Here is a 12,746-nt window from a genome sequence, read left to right as displayed (position 1 = left end):
TTAATAAACTTTGAGGATGTGGGTTGGCTTGTAAGTGTAAGTTTCTCAACACGGAAGGAAGCTTTTCTGGTTCATTTTTACATCCTTGATTTCGGTTCCTTTAACTTCCAGCTGGAGCTTTCCAAGGAATCTGAAAAACCTTAAAATAAAATTTCTGCATCCCAGAGCCCTGCCCCTCCAGGTGGAAGGTGAACCTCAAATAGTTATTCTTGAATAGTGATGTGAAGCATGGAGAAAGCATAACACAAGTTCCTTTCAACAGTCTAAAACTCACCTTTCTGTTGTCTAAAACTGCCTTTAATAATAATAATAAAATCCAAAATATCACATACATCAAAGGCAATAATAAATAAGAATTAACTGCTAAAAACTTTCAAATAGTCTTCAGGTCCTGCTTGCAAGTTTCTGAAGTTGGCCACTGTGAGAATAAGGTGCTGGACTAGATAGGCCACATCACAAGCTGCTTTTGGCAATCTCCTCCACTTATTTACAATGGCTTATTAACTGTAATTCTATGCTGCTATTCAGCTCCTTTTGTTCGATGCACTTAAGAAAATTTTGACTATTATCTTTGGACAAGGGACACGGGTGGCACTGTGGGTTAAACCACAGAGCCTAGGACTTGCCGATCAGAAGGTCGGCGGTTCAAATCCTCCAACGGGGTGAGCTCCTGTTGCTCTGTCCCAGCTCCTGGCCAACCTAGCAGTTTGAAAGCACGTCAAAGTGCAAGTAGATAAATAGGTACCACTCCAGCGGGAAGGTAAACGGTGTTTCTGTGTGCTGCTCTGGTTCGCCAGAAGTGGCTTAGTCATGCTGGCCACATGACCCAGAAGCTGGACAAACATTGGCTCCCTCGGCCAATAAAGCGAGATGAGCGCTGCAACCCCAGAGTTGGTCACGACTGGACCTAATGGTCAGGGGTCCCTTTACCTCTATCTTTGGACAAGATGTGGGTTTAATATGGCTGGTTTTATTAATGTTGTGATTTTTGTATTCTGTTTTGTTATTGTCGGAAAATGCAATTTCATGCATTTTTGTGCAAGCAGCCTTGAGTGGGTCTTACTCCTATGCGTGGCCTATAAAGATTTAAAATAATAAATAACAAAATACTAAACCCACCTCATGAGGGTGCTGTTATGCTAAAAGGCCCAAGCAAGCAAGCTGAAGGAAGGGCAGGGTTAACATAATAATATATTAACTAAAACAAATAAGCCTACCCAACAGGGGTGTTGTGGGAAGAAATTTGGAAGAAAGGCGGAACATAAGTCTAACAAAGAAATACATTTGAACCAGAGTTTAGCAGGCTGGAACCCATTTACTATTCATTGCACTTTTATTCCACCGTTCCTTTGAGAAGCACAGTGGCAAACATGGTTCCCTCTATCCTGAGTTTATTCTCAAAACAATCAATCATGTGAGGTAGGTAGGCTGGAAGTCAGTGGGTTTCACAAGCTGTCCCAGTCAGGCTAACCACTAACTTATTTTGAATCTCAGTGCTCAGCTGTGCAACACAGAAAGGGCAGGATACTAACCTCTGAACATGTGCAGGGTGCGTATGTTTTCCACACACTTATTATATTATCTTTTCGCAAATTTAACTCAGCCTACTGTGTACAGTATAAGGCACAGTTCAGGGTTCTGGTTTGTTTTGTTGCCTAGCCCTACCTTCCCACATCTGGTTAATTTCAAATTGCTACCATCCCTCAGTGAATTTTTATTTTTTATTTTTATGTGATGCCGGATGGGCCCTGGTGTTCTTAATATACTCAGCATCTGAATGTTTCAGTGACTTGTGATAATGAGATGTACACAAAAGGACTGGGCATGCAGCACAACTGAGATTGTTTCCTTTTTGGCAATGCCAGATTCCTGTTCAAAGTTACTATGGAATTTTTTCAAAGATGAGCAAAACATGAATAAAAAAGGCCAACATGTGTGGTGAGACAACCTGGCTAAAGCGGGAGCCAAGATCTCACTAAAATTAAATGCAGACGGCGTGAGGATAAACTTAGCAAATTACCTCAATGGTATTGAATCAAACAAACCAAGAATAGTCTAGAGAAATGCTGGGACCAGGATTTACATATATCTATGGAATGAGTCCTGCGAACTCACTTTTCTGAGGCCACCCACAAGGGCACAACTATTAGTAATTCTACTTATGTGCACTTTTTAGTGCAACTAAGGATGCATCAGATTATTTTCTCCTAGTTGTATAACAATTAAAATGTGGGCAACCCCTTGCCCCAGCATCTGTCAACAGATGACTCCTTTCTACGTTACGACTTACAGGCATATACCATCAATAGATGTCACTTGAAGTTGATTGCTGAGTACAAGTGAAGTCTCTACTCAGCTATACAGCCCACTGGGTTACCTCAGGCAGTCTAGTCTACCTCACAGGGTTGTGAGCATAAAGAGAGGCAAACCATATAGGCTGCCATGAGGTCTTTGAAAGAATGGCTAAATGAGAAAAAATACACGTCCTTCACAGCATATATTATTTGCTAAACAAAAATAAAAAAAGGAGGGGGAACCAAAACCAAGTTCTGTGCTGTATTAACTGTGCTACAGGACTCGGGGGGGGGGGATGAATTCTGTCAACTAAATGAACTATGTAAATCACTTGGCTTTATTTAAATTGACTGATTTTGCATAATCTTTTCTGCTACTGCAGCTTTGGAAAATAGCAAGGAATGAAATGATGCCTCCTGGAAATCTGTCTGCATATAATTTGTTTATGTTAAAGATGCAAATTTATAAATATAATTTAAGAAATTTCAACAGCAATGCAGCTTACCGTAGTGAAGATCGTGACCAGGTGACCTGTGTGCCTCTGCAGGTGGTAACTGTTGATGGGCCCTTGTTTGCTCTCCCTTCTTGTGGTTCTTTAAGATGGACTTGGACCAGACCTTCAAACACGAGGATGCCTTCAAATATAGGACTTTCCTCTGCAAAGTGGGACCTATGGTCACCCTAGCAAGTTGCTTTTCTGCAAGCAGTTTATTTTTTTATTTTTATTTTTTATTAAAGATTTTCTTAATTTACAAAAGTGTGTACAATGTCTCTCTCTCATATATTCCCCCCCATGTACCATTTTTACAAATCAATTTCATTTGTTGAGACATTAGGAAGAAAAGGGGGAAAGAGGTGGAGGGGGGAAAGATGGGTGGGACCAGGTGGCAATGTTTCTATTTTACTTACTATATGTAGGGTTTGGTGTCAGTGTTGCTTGTGCCGGTTCTCTACTGTTCACTCGTGTTCCTTTGGTGGTGAGAGATGTGGGGGTTGGCCTAGGGTGTGGTTATTCATTTGTGGTTGGCTGTGGTGGTCTTTGTTTTCATGTGTGAGTGGGGTGGGTGGGTGTTTTGGATCAGGTTAGCCATATCGATTTGTATGCTGTTGGTGGATTTTTGTCGTTGTCTTGTTGGGCTGTGTATGTGATACTGGGGTGAAGGTGTCTTCTTCTATTTGTCCCTGTGTCAGTTTCAGTTTATTGCAAGCAGTTTACATGTGGCTGGGGTAACATCTAATTGATTCTCTCACACAGGGAAGGATCAGTCAAATGTGCCAATTCCCAAACGCAGACTGGATTGGGAAAACCTTCAAAGAGAGGATTACCATCTGGGCTCATGTACACCCTGAGTGAGATACATGCTGAGGAGTCCCTCATATTCCTTGTAAAGTGTAGATGGGTATTGAATGTTGTGTACATTATCAGATTAACATTTGTACAGAGTGATTGTGAAAGTGCATCATACACCCACTTCCAGGTGTGGCTGGCTTATCAAGTATTCCCAGGGGAGAAAACCTTAGATGTGGATGCTACCGCTGCCTCCTGACTGAGATTCAGGGTAGCATTTTGTATCCACTGGGCCATGGACTTGTGCCAACCTGATTTATTTCTGTCTACCCTTAGCAAAGGAGTTGGCTTAGCTTCTTCCGCTGGTAGGAACTGTCTAATCTTTGCTTCCTCTGAGAGCAATGGGAACCCTCCAGATGCAAGACTCCTAGGGCCTCTTCAGACATTATCTTTTCCATGTGTACACCTAAGTAAGTGCAGTGTGAGCCCAGAATTGGCTGCAACTTTTTGTTGTGTGCCAGAGTTTATGGACATGTACTGTGTGAAACTATTGCTCACCAAACACTTGGTTAGGTGGGAGGGCCTCTGCAAATAAATGTGCAAAAGCATAGCTATTCATATTTCCAGACTTCCTCCCTACAATCCCTTGAAGTATGTGAATTTGCTGCTTGTGATACATGCATGAAAAGAACAGGCTCTACGGCTGACCTACACCCATAAAACAGAGCAGACTCTAAAGTAAGTATTTTACAATTTATACACTGCTTCTCTAGATAAATATATTCAAGGCAGCGCACAGCATAAATTTCATCAAAATAAAACCACCTCACTACTCCTGGAATCTTGGATCTAATTGACATGTTTTTTGGGGGCTGCTTCTTCAATTTACAGGACCCTCTCATTGCCACTTCGTGCTCCTTTGCTGGAACGGGTGAAAGAGAAATTGAGTAAATAAATCAAAGAATCATAGAATGATAGAATTTTACAGTTAGAAGGGACTAGGATCATCTAGTCCAACCCCCTGCAATGCAGGAATCTCAACTAAGCATCCACAAAAGATGACCATCCAACCCCTGATTTAAAGCCTCTAATGTCTACCAATGTCTACCAACAATGCGGGATTGCACACCAGCATTGTTTAGGGGGTGGAGGTTTTCTCAGCGTTATACCGTATTTTTCACTCTATAAGACGCACTTTTCCCCTCCTAAAAAGTAAGGGGAAATGTATGTGCATCTTATGGATCGAATGCAGGCTGTGCAGCTATTGCTGAAGCCAGAAGTACAAGAGGGATCGGTGCGCACCGATGCCTCTTGCTCTTCAGGCTTCAGGGATAGCCACGCAAAGCCTCTTGAGCGCAGCCGGAGCACTCCTGCCTCTTTGCTTAAGAGGCTTTGCATTGCTTTCTTGTTTCTTGTTTTCCTCCTCTAAAAACTAGGTGCGTCTTATGGTCGGGTGCATCTTATGGAGTGAAAATATGGTAACTTCTGGTAGATGTAATGTCTAATGTCCACCACCATCCAAGGAAGTCTGTTGCACTGTTGAGCAGCTCCTACTTGTCAGGAAGCTATTCCTGATGTTTAGTCGGAATCTCCTTTCTTGTAAATTGAAACCATTGTTTGGGTCCTACCCTCCAGAGCATGAGAAAATGAGCCCAGGACACCCCTATGGCACCCCACTTGTCACTTTTTTCCAGGATTACGAGGAAGCATTAGTGATTCACCAAGCTTCATACGCTATCAAAAAAAGACATGAAAGTCATCTGGCATAACTTGTTTTTGAGAAACCCATGCTGGGTATTAGTAATCACAGCATCCTTTCCTAAGTCCTCACAGACCAACCTTTTAATTATCTGTTCTGCGACCTTTCTTGGTATCGATATCAAGCTGACTGCTCAGTAATTACCTGGGACTTTTCTTCCCCTACCTTTTTGAAGATTGGGACAACATTTGCCTGCCTCCAGTATGCAGCAACCTCACCTGTTTTCCAAAAAGTCTGAAAGATTATAGACAGAGGCTCTGTGATTACATCTGCAAGCTCCTTTAGTACACTTGGAGGCAGCTCATCAGGCCCTGGAGATTTGAATTCACTTAAAGTAGCTAGGTTTTCCATTACCACGTCTTTTCCTATCTTGGGCTGCAGGGAGTGAGCTCCTTGCAACATATATTCTGTTATTAACAGGTTGGGCACTGCTATGCTTTTGGGTGAAGACACAGGAAAAGTAGGAGTTGAGCAGTAAACTAATCAAAATGACGAGACTATTATCTTTGCAATTCTCAGCTGCAGGATCTTCTGTGTACCTTGAAGTTGCTGCACTCGAGGTTTATGGGCTCACACTATATTGCTCATCCAACTAAACAATGTATGTGGGTGGAATAAGAGCTATGTGAACTAGCTTATGGAAGTGTACCAATTCAACTGTGTTTGCTAAGGACTCCAGACATTATATGATCAGTGTGTTCTTAACAGCCCTGCCTTGCCAGGTCTTAAGTTTTACATCTCCTATGTGAGATGCTCTGTTGCTCCAGGATATTAGATCAATATTGACTCAGGGGAAGACGTGTCAGCTTTTGAATCCCCAAACCAACATGCACTAATACTACGAGCTTTTCCTCCTGGCCTCATGCCAGTTTATTTCTGACACTTCCTGACCTTCCTCTCCCTGTGGGATTACACAATATTGTTGATGCTCAAAAGATTAAGACACAGAAGTCCAAATACAGACATGCACTGACAACTTGGCCAATCTTGATTAACTGAGCAGTAACTTCCCGTAATTTATTTGGTACAATAGGTTTGCTCATGAATAAAAAATATTAATCTCAATACCTTGGGGCACAAACTACTCACTATTGTGCTGCTCCCATGAGGTTTGCCAGAAAGTTTCCAAATGAGTTGTGTCTTTGGGGAAAGGTGTGCTATAGATCTCTATACCAATGATCAATCTCTTAAGCTCTCTCTTAAGGAATCACTTCGTTTCAGGAGTGATTTAAAACTGTTAATCAAGAAAACTACTTTATGAATCTATTTTATGGTAAAGCCACTGCATCTTTGTGAGATTAAGGAGGGGCACCAGTCATTAAAGCCACAGTGTGGTGATGGGAAAGGAGCTAGATCACCTCTAGCATGTATGAGTTTTCATCCACTCTAACATACTCACTTTCTTCTTGTGATGAAGAAAAAAAGGGTTTCAAAACTATACGGAATTCCTCCAATTTTGAGCTGAAATTAGCAGGACATGTCGCATTTGTAATGTGCTTTGGACCAATTTACAGAAACAGCACCATTCTGCATCTGAATATATTCACCTCTTGGAAAAAAAGTGCTTTTGATGAGTGTATGGAAAAAGATAAGTGCTTTTGGCTTACTTTTCAAAGTTGACAACAGGCTACTAACAGCTTACATGTCTGTGGAGCACCTGGAAAAATGATTTATGGCAACTGGGGTGCATGGTCCCTCAAGTGGCCTCAATTAGACTTCAAAGTTACTGTGAAATCTTACCGGTTGTACTGAGCAACAATTCTGCCCTCTGGTAGAGAGCCTAGCTGATGCTGAAGTCTGACTCCAGTTTCTTGGTTCACAGGCCAAGGCTACTTTCCAATGTGTGTACAAAAAGAGACAATATGAGATCAACTTATTTGTATATAAACCACACAAATTCTTAGGCTTAATTTTGTGCAGTGTTTGGCCTAATTTTATTCACATGTGGGGGAGGGGAGGAAAGGCAAGTGGAAGAACTAAAATGGTGGTGTATTGGGAAGGGATGAAACTGATAGGAGTGGCGGAAGGAGAAGGGGGAAGCTCTCCGCAAGCAAGTAATTTAGACCTCAGGCAAGAGCAATCTGTCCTTCCCTGGTAGCCCACTGAACAGGAAGAGGGAAAGGAAAAGAAAAGGTACTGGGCCCTGCGCACACTGAAATATCCAGTCCTGCCCACCAACAGCATGCAACCCCTGAGCAAATGCAACCCTTAAGAGAGAGAAAGTTATGCTCCCCTGCAATGCAGGATGTCCCAATGTGAGCAAATGGGGGAATCAGTGTAAACATGGAATTCTAAGCATGGAACTATATACTATCCAGGACAGGCAAAAACAGCTTGATGGTGACAATTATCAGTGAATGAACAATCCAGGGGGAAAGGGTGACAAAGCATTTGTTGCCTCACACTAATCTCTTTAAAGTGTAATTTCAGAAGCTGCACTTTAGAAAAAGAAAAGCCATTCATTTTTTAAAAAATCACAATTCAGTGTATTGCAACCCATAAATTTACCAGAAGGTGCTCCAGATATGATCACATCAACACGAAAGGACAAACTCGCATAGAACCTTCTCCCAGCCATTTGAGGGAATGTGATTATGATTGCTGTTTGTATGTTACATTTTTAGGAGGGGTACTGCTGTTTTATTGTTAAACTTGATGGACTTTTTTTTTTTACTGTGTATGTATATTGCCTAGAGATGTTTTCTATTAAGCAACAAATCAAATCAAATTAATAATAAAAAATAAATAGATGGCACCAACCATTTCCTTCAGGATTTTTACATGCTTCCTGTGCTAAAGAAGATGAACAGACCAACAGCCTTTATTCATAATGCAAAGAATAATACAAATGGCTTGCCATAAAGCTGATTTTCTATCAGAGACACAGAATAGATTCTATCTCTGTGTATCATTATCCTTTAATATAAAGCAAAATATTACATTTATATTAAAGCCCGCCATTGTCATCAATGAGCCTTGGATAAAATCCTAAATCTCCAGACTTTCCGGAACTGATAAATAAAAGCATACACAGAAAAATCCATCCACATCTTGATCCCAGCTGCTGTCAAAACAGTTGGCTGCTCTGGAAGGGTTCCTCCGAACCAAACACAATTGAGTAAATTCCACAGTTATTATATTATTTTCTCAAAGTATAACACTCTCCCTCAATGGATTGGAAACATTCATGAGAGTATGTGGAATCCTGTTAATTACTTTTGGAATGACCATAGAGGAGATAATTAGGACTTTCCACAACAGCTAGGGCTCCAATCCAGAACATTCTTACTAGGAATTAACTATAACTGGACTATGGTTTGAGCTTACACTTTCCTACAATCCCTTTCCCCTCCAGATATTACAATGCTGTATTCAGTACAGTCATACCTCGGGTTACAGACGCTTCAGGTTGTGCGATTTCGGGTTGCGCCCTGCGCCGAACCCAGAAGTACCGGAAAGGGTTACTTCCAGGTTTCAGCGCTTGTGCATGCGCAGAAGCGCTGAATCAGGCTTTGTGCATGTGCAGAAGTGCGGAATCGTGACCTGTGCATGCGCAGGCACAGCACTGCGGGTTGCAAACATGATTCCCACACAGATCACATTCGCAACTCGAGTGTCCACTGTATTCCCACTTATCGCTTGTTTACAATTCAGTTGTGATAAAAAGAAGGAAAGAGGAGAAAAGTGGGGGGGAAGGAGAAAGAGAAAGAGGAAATGAAAGTGAAGAGGGGAAATGATATACAGCAGTTTGCTTATTCCATGTGTAGCTCAAGGGAGCTGTGACAAATTGTCTGAAATATGACCCCTTTTTGAATCTTAATGCAGAATATAGCTGCTAATACTAGGTCATGGATCCAGTTTTGCAATATTATCTATTTGATTCCTTACCCCACTCTTCACCATAATGTCCCAGGGTGGATTACAATGATACAATCTTATAATGAAAAGGAAGTAAAACAGGTAAAGCAGTTTATACAATTATAAAAACGAGCAGAGGAAATACAAACAAAAGCAGTACAGCATAGCTTAAACAAAATAGTATTTGTCTTGTCATTGTGATTCTGGTGAACCATTCCCTGTGTTCATCTATTAAGTCCCAGTACTTCTGAGTCTGTGTGCAGCCCACCAGGGTATGCACATCCACCATTATGAATGTTTTACCTAGGATTGCTTCCCACTATGCTAGGATGTGTTGCCTCAGTTCTGCCACCTGATTTCTTGCTGGATTTATTATTATTTATTAAATTTATTGGTCTTTAAAAAAAAAATCAAGGTAACTCAAAGTGACTTACAATATATAACGAAACATGCAAATAGAAAAGAAACATAAAAGAAAAAACAAAGAAAATTTAAAAGACAATACCGTTTTTTAAAGGCAGGGTTGAAACATTCCACCCACTTGAAATCACAGATAAATAAGAGCCAAAGGCCTGGCAAAAAAAGGAATGTTTTTGCCTGGCACCTAAAGCTAATGTAATTATGATGCGAGGCAAGTCTCCCGAGGGACATCATTCCACAAGCGGGGAGTCACCACTGAAAAGGCCCCTTCTTGTGTTGCCCCCCTCTGGACCTCCCAAAGAGGGGTACATGAAGAAGGGCCTCAAATGGTGACTAAAAGATCCAGGTTGGTTTGTATGGAGAGAGGCGGTTCCTGAGATATTGGCGTCCTGAGCTGAACTTTAAATTGGGAAAGCCAATCAAAGCATAGAATTGTAGAGTTGGAAGGGACCCCGAGGATCATCTACTCCAACTGCCTGCAAAGCAGGAATATCAGCTAAAGCACACATGACTGATGCCATCCAATCTGTGCTTAAAAACCACCAAGGAAGGTCCACCACCTCCCGGGGGAGACTGTTCCACTGTCAAGCAGCTCCAGACTAAACATACCCACTTCCCTCCACCATTCCTCATGAGGCTTGGTTTCCAGACCCTTGATCATCTTGGTCACCCTCCTTTGCACATCTTCTAGCTTGTCAATATAGACCAAATCCAATACATTCTGCAGGCAAAGCAGATGCTTTACCACTGAGCATCCTTCCCTCCACAAAATGTATGATGTAGCCATACAAACTGTGGAGGCCTAACCATGGACGCGGGTGATGCTGTGGTCTAATCCACTGAGCCTCTTGGGCTTGCCCATCAGAAGGTCGGCGGTTTCAATCCCCGTGATGGGGTGAGCTCCCATTGCTCGGTCCCTGCTCTTGCCAACCTAGCAGTTTGAAAGCATGTCAAAGTGCAAGTAGATAAATAGGTACTGCTCCAGCGGGAAGGTAAACGGCGTTTCCGTGCGTTGCTCTGGTTCGCCAGAAGCGTCTTAGTCATGTTGGCCACATGACCCAGAACCTGTATGCTGGCTCCCTTGGCCAGTAAAGCGAGATGAGCGCCGCAACCCCAGAGTCGTTCGCGACTGGACCTAATGGTCAGGGGTCCCTTTATCTTTACATTTAACCACGGAGGGTTCTTGCAAGGCTCCCCATCATTTCCTCTCTCTCACCCACCCACCCAGCCTTACCACTGGAGGTTCAGGTGGCCTCAGTGCCTAAAAGTGCCTTTTACCAGCTATGCCCGTTATGTAAACTAATAGTATTCTAGGCCATGGTGATTCAGGCCCTGGTAACCTCAGTTATTTCAATGTCCTTACACTCCAAATGTCCTAATTTACCAGGGCTGATCCCTATTTTCTCATACTGTAGTAAAATACTCTATTTTGCCTGTGGTAATATTAGAAATGTCTTTTTTTAAAAAACAACAACAGCAGTAACAATAAACATTGGTGTACACTAGAATTTTTTCAGGCCTCACACCTTCCTTTAGCTCCTTAAAGCTCTGAGGGGAGATGAATGCATTGTGTGTCTAGAGTGTTTGAGTATATGCACCTGGACAGAAACTGCCAGTGCATTATCTTCTCTTCAGTGGTGTCACATCAGTACAGGAGTTTGGGGAAGGTGTCCAGGGCTCCGAGTGCAGCAGGCCTGGCTTACCACATTTTGGAGGCAGTGAAATAATACACGTTACCATCTAAAGAGGCCTCCCCTAAGACCGTTAAGTCCAGAATCTAAAAATTACCGAAGTACACAACTGTTTCCCTTCAGTCCCTCACAACCATCTATCTAAACAATAATGCATTACCAAATGTGTTTGAGCTGCACCCATTGTGAAATTAAACATTTTAAAAAGCATTTAGCAGTTTCCTAACAAGTCCTGCTTCTGTAGCCAGGGTTCTTGACTACTCCAGAGCTCCCTATGTATATACAGTAATTCATTCTGGAGCTCTCTATAGAGTTGTTGTTAATGCCTAGATACATTTTTCTTTTGTTTAAAGCATTTCTACCTTACTCTTTAACTCAAAAGTAGCAACAGCCCTTGTTCTCAAGCTAACCATCTAAAAGACATGCCATGCAAGTATATCAGGTTTGTTCCAGAGTTTCCTCCAATATCTATTATTTAAACACATGCCTTGGTTCTCAGCAAGATAATCCATCAGTTTCTGTTTATGAAATACTCTTCATAAATATCTGTCTATAGTACATAGCACTAGCTCATTACAAATAAATAAATAAATAAATATTGGGAGCCACAGCCGCAGATTAAAGAGATGGAATCAGGTACTGGTTTGTGGCTGATAAGTAGTAAAAACACATGATGAAATAATGCTTATCTAATAAAGAACTTTGACTCTTTTGCAATCACAGTTACCACCAATTAAATGAATCAAAATAAGCTGTTGCACAATTACCCTCATCAGGCTAGGAATATAGTTTGATAAATAGCACTACAGTGGTACCTTGGGTTAAGTACTTCATTTGTTCCGGAGGTCTGTTCTTAACCTGAAAAATGTTCTTAACCTGAAGTACCACTTTAGCTAATGGGGGCCTCCCACTGCCACTGCGCTGCCGGAGCATGATTTCTGTTATCATCCTGAAGCAAAGTTCTTAACCCGAGGTACTATTTCTGGGTTTGCGGAGTCTGTAACCTGAAGCGTATGTAACCTGAAGCGTATGTAACCTGAGGTACCACTGTATTGCCACATTTTAGACTACTTTAATAAATAGCTTAACTAACAATGCATCAAAAGACTTTTAAAAATATGGTTATTATTTATTATTTTAAGCTATTTCCCATATTCATGTATAATTTCAAATCATTCAAACAAACTATCCGCAGCTCACGTCTGGATACAATTTCACTTTGCAGTGAATTGCTGCCAAGGCAAACGGTATTGCCCAACCCATTCTAAACCTACCCTAACTCCCTTTATGAGTTTATTATTTAATGCTGCTGCAGAGCTCCAAAGAGACCCAAACAGGAAGCGTCTGGGTGTTTTCTGCTCATAGAGTGGGTGGGACAGAGTTCTTCAGAGAAAATAAGAATATGAGCTGCCTGCAGATCACATTGGGCCAGTTC

Source organism: Podarcis raffonei, chromosome 12 (assembly GCF_027172205.1).
Source record: "Podarcis raffonei isolate rPodRaf1 chromosome 12, rPodRaf1.pri, whole genome shotgun sequence".
Classification (NCBI taxonomy): Eukaryota; Metazoa; Chordata; class Lepidosauria; order Squamata; family Lacertidae; genus Podarcis; species Podarcis raffonei.
This window is presented reverse-complemented; position numbering follows the sequence as displayed.